We start from the raw sequence: 5,272 nt of genomic DNA, 5'->3' as shown, positions 1-5,272 counted from the left end.
AAAGAAAGAAAGAAAGGAAGGAAGGAAGGAAGGAAGGAAGGAAGGAAGGAAGGAAGGAAGGAAGGAAGGAAGGAAGGAAGGAAGAAAAGAAAGAAAGAAAGAAGAAAGAAAATGCCAGTGTTTTGTTGACTCAAACGAAATTACCGAAAGCATATTTCACATTTTAAAAGTTGAATTGGAAATTCCAAAGTAGTTGAAAGTTTGGAGGGGAAAAATGATTTTTCTAAGGGGGTCGACTGTTTGTTTCATCATAAAGTCACAATCTACTACCCCTCTTTCTCCCACAGGAAAAGAAAAAAACACACAAGATATGAAATAAAACCATTTTAGTATTATCCGAAATTTATAATCTTCCTCTTCATTCATCTTGAACAGTAAAAAGAAGCTTGGAAATTTAAAAAATAAAAGATTAACACTAAATCCCAGGAAAACATTCAGAATTCACTGTTACTATTAAGATCATTTAACAATGAGGAGGCCTCTTTGCTCTAAATTAGATCATACATTGATCATTCATTTTAATCACAGAGAGACAGAAATTTTAGGACTCCGTATGACAGAGTGAACAAAAGTTTCACGTGACTCCTATGCCTTATCAATAGCAACGCCCACTTTATTTCCACTGATTACTGTTTTAGGTTTTAAATCTCTACTTGAAGGTGGACAGCTTCAATTTTCTGGAAGATTAAGAGCCTCACAGGTGCACTACATTTGTGCATGGGAAGAACAGATTGCCAAAGCCTCTTATCTGAGACTCTGGCAGGCTCTACTGCACTGCAATCCCATTGTTTGAACTATAACTCCATAATGAAATCCAATTACAATTTCTTTTTTACAGTATGTTAAATCCCCATGGACGTTCTCCCTAATATATTTATGGAGATATATGTATTAAAAGCACAAGACAGGCATGCTTCTAACCAAAGAAAGAATATCACTCATCTTTCCTCAAGACAGACATGCATCTAGTTATTCATAAAGTACAAACCAATACTTTGGTTTAAGGATTGTTTTCATCTTCTATTTGTGTACTAATTTTCTCAAAGAAAAAATACATATCTTGCCGTTATGCACTGAATGTTGTGTCGCTTATAGAAATCATAGGTTGAAGACTTAACCCCCAGCGTGGCAATATTTGTAGATGGGGCCTCTAAGAATTAACTTAGGTTAAATAAGGTAATAAAGGTGAGACCTCGATCTGATAGAATTAGTATCCCTGCAAAAAGAGACACCAGGCCAGGCGTAGTGGCTCACGCCTGTAATGCCAGCACTTTGGAAGGTTGAGGCCGGTGGATCACGAGGTCAGGAGTTCGAGACCAGCCTGACCAATATCGTGAAACTCTGTCTCTATTAAAAATAGAAAAAAATTAGCTGGGCTTGGTGGCATGCACCCATAATCCCAGCTGCTCAGAAGGCTGAGGCAGAAGAATCTTTTGAACCTGAGAGGTGGAGGTTGCAGTGAGCTGAAATCACACCACTGCGCTCCAGCCTGGGTGACAGAACAAGACTTCTTCTAAAAAAAAAAAAAAAAAAAAAGACTCTTACCTCTCTTACCATATGAGGCGAGATTGGCCATCTGCCAGCCAGGAAGAGAGCTCTCAACAAAAATCAGTGTCCGGATCTTGATCTGGGACTTCCAGCTTCCATAACTGAAAAGAAAATTCTGTTGCCTAAGCCACCCAGCCTGTGGTATTTGGTTATGGCCGCCTGAACAGACTAATACACTTGCTAATACCAAGTAACCTTAGGCTAATTAGAAAAGGCACAGTTAGGCTGATAAAAATTAGAAACTACCTCTTCTGAATGTTAATTTTGTATTTATTTTTTCTAGTATATAATTAAGTGATATTACAGTATGGTTCTCAGTTTGTGTTATTCTTTGAAAGTAATTTTGGAAGAGAAAATGTAAGTCAGAGTATTGAAAAACCACAAATTTGAGTTTTTATCTGTAAAATTCTAAGAATTCACATAAATCCTAACATAATTTCCTGTTAGCTATAAGTTATCTGAAATTGTTAGGTAAGTGACTTAAGATTGATTTTATTTCTAATTTTTGTTATAACCTATAAATTTTTTTTTTTACTTTTTAAAAAATTAGTATTCATTTGTTTTAGTTGTTCTCATTACATCTCCATCTTTAGTTCATTGTATCTGCCCTCTAGTGCCTTTAAAAACATTGTATAATATTTGGCTATACCTTCCTGATACAGCAAGAGCTCTGGCCTATAGCAATTACATTCTCCCTGGAAGCAACCATTTGAAGAAAATTTTGTAAGTAGATTGTATCGGGACTTTCCTAATTTACAACTTTATTAAAAAATAGTCACAAAATATGATGAATTTTGTCAAATTGTTGTTCTGAATCTGTTACAGCAGGGAATTTTTCTATTTTAATCTCTTAATTTGGTGGATTACATGAATTAATTTTTGTAGTGTTAAACAACAGCCCTTGCCTTCTGTGATGCCTGTAACTTCCTTGTTATCCATTTTAAAGTGGTTTTAGTTTGCTACTATTTTGTTAAGATACAGCTACATTCATAAAGGAACTTGGAATGAATATATGTATGAAGCTAGAATATGCTTGATACAAAAATTCAAAATAGGGCAGCATGAAAAAGAAAGAAATATATATACATACATAGTATATATATATATAGTTATCTATCTGTAGTCTTACGCATACGTATATATGTGTGTGTATATATATTTTTCTTTTTCATGCTGTTCAATTTTGAGGTTTGAATCACAAATATGCTAGCTTTATAAAATAAGCTAAGGTTTTTACTTCTTTTTGTATTACCTAGAAGCGTTTTTGTTTAACTGGAAATTTTTAAAAAATGTTTTAAACATTTGATAGAAGCTACCAGTAAAGCCACTTGAGCGAGGAGTTTTCTTTGTGGGAAAATATTTCACTACTTACTCAATTTTATTAATGGTTATGTGATAATTTAGGTTTACCTATTTCTTCTTTTTTTACTTTTTTGTTTTATTTTTGTAGGTACTTATGTTTATAAGGTACATGAGATGTTTTATTCAGGCATGCGATGTGTAATAACCACATCATGGAAAATGGAACATCCATCCCAGTGAGCAAAATTCTTTGTGTTAAAACAATCTAACTATGCTCTTCTAGTATTTAAAAATGTACAATTAAATTATTATTGACTATATTCACCCCGCTGTGCTATCAAATAGTAGATCTCATTCATTTTTTCTATTATATTTCTTCTGAATAAGGTTTGCTAACATATACTCTAAAATATTTGTCTATATTCTTTACATTCCAAATTTATGTGCATAAATTATGTCCTGTTATTTTATATTTTTAAAACCTGCAATTTCTGTAGTGTGTCTTGTTTTAATTCTTGTCATTAACTATTTGAGCTTTTATTTTTCTCAAGCGTTTTTCTCTTTTTCACTATATGAAATTTATTTTTGATTATTTTTCATTTATTATTTTTTTCATTTCTATTAGCCAGAGTCCACTCATAAAAGCATAAACATTAGACATATTAGACACATGTGTTTGTTTAATGTTAGTCCACCTCCCTGGCCTTCCCAGGATTTCTATAAGTTGCTTATTATCTATTATTTTAAGTTGTTGACTTTGTGTGTGTGTATATGTGTGTGTGAGATTATTGGATTTGATGTTATGCAACTGTGTGAGTTGATTAAACAGTTTCTGTAAGGATGCTATCTTTGTGTCTTGCACTAGAGCTTTAAATTGCAGAGTAGGAAATCAGGAAGGAAAGATTGATGTATGACCAGGAACAATGAGGATAAGCTGAAACCCGTAAGTAGAAGGTGGAGCCAATGAGGATGCACTAAGATGTTTCAATCTTTCTGCCTTTCACCTCCTTTAACTTTAACAGATGTGGATGTCCTGCAAGACAAACCAACACCCTGCATCATGGAGTTAAACATGCATTTTTCACAGTAGTTGGAATAGCTGAAGGAAAATGGTGAAGGGGGAATGAACAGAAGAGGCAGCTGCAGGCTGATTGTAGCCCATGCCAAGGAGGTGAGCCAGCAAATATGAAAGCTGCAAGTGTACTTGGTAGCCCAATCTTGGATGTAAACATCCATCACTTTTATCATATGCTATTGCAGAAGAGCACTCTTAAATCCAGCCCATCCTGAGAGAAAGGAGATTGTGTAACAAGAGGCAGCAAACACTGAGGCCCCCTTGGGGTTTCTTACCAATTGTTTTTCTTTTCAAAAGTGCATTGACAAAAAACAAAACAATCTCATATCTCAAGATAAGCAAATGTCATCAAACTATCAGGAATTATAAACCTTTTGTATATTTTCATAACTTTAAAATTTAAAAAACATGTTATGTAATGTTTTACTTGTTTCTTTTCTAATACTACTGTACATTTTCCAGGTAAACACAGATATTTACATAAAACTAACAATAATAAAAAATATATAATATTAATAGGAAGAAAGAAAACTAAAATTTGATTTGGCATGAGATAATATTCTTTTAAATTCCTTGTAGTTTATATATCTTGTCTTAAAACAAATGGGCTCATTTCAGCTCAGGCCAGTACTTCATACTCTATCTAGAGAGTTCTCTATGAAAATTTGCAAGATATTCCAGGTGATATAACTCTAAAGATATTCGAAAGACAGGTATCAAGCAGGTTGTAAATTTCTTTATTTATCTTTTCTCCTCTATATACTAATAAGGACATCCTGAACAGCAGTCCAAGCTCTCCTGCTTTAAAAGGCAAAAGTATAACAGCAAGTTATTTTTATGAGTAGCTTGGAAACCAAGTTGAAAAAATAGATGTGGCCAAATACCATCTAAATTATCTCTGTATAAAAATAAGCATTTCTATTACTTTTCTATGGAACGTAAATAATCTTAAAACTCATATATCACTCTTTATCACCTTGCTGAAGTGTCAATTAAACATTTTTGGGAATTTCATGTTGCCACCCATATAAAGAAAGTCCATTTAGTATTTAAGTAAGATGTGGAAAACTTTCACTCAAATTTACCATTATAGTTAATCAGAAAGTTGTAAAATATATTCTGTAGCCTATTGTCTTTTGAAAATTTTATTTTAATTTCAATAGTTTTGGGGGTACAGATGTTTTTGGTTATAGGCATAAATTCTTTAGTGGTGATTTCTGAGATTTTGGAGCATCTATCACTTGAGCAGTATACACTGTACCTAATATGTAGTCTTTTATCCCTCACTCAGCCACCCTTACCTTCTGAGTTGGCAAAGTTTATTATTATTATTATTATTATTATTAT

The sequence above is a fragment of the Mandrillus leucophaeus genome, unplaced genomic scaffold, assembly GCF_000951045.1.
Source record: "Mandrillus leucophaeus isolate KB7577 unplaced genomic scaffold, Mleu.le_1.0 Scaffold77, whole genome shotgun sequence".
NCBI lineage: Eukaryota > Metazoa > Chordata > Mammalia > Primates > Cercopithecidae > Mandrillus > Mandrillus leucophaeus.
Note: the sequence above shows the minus strand (reverse complement) of the source record.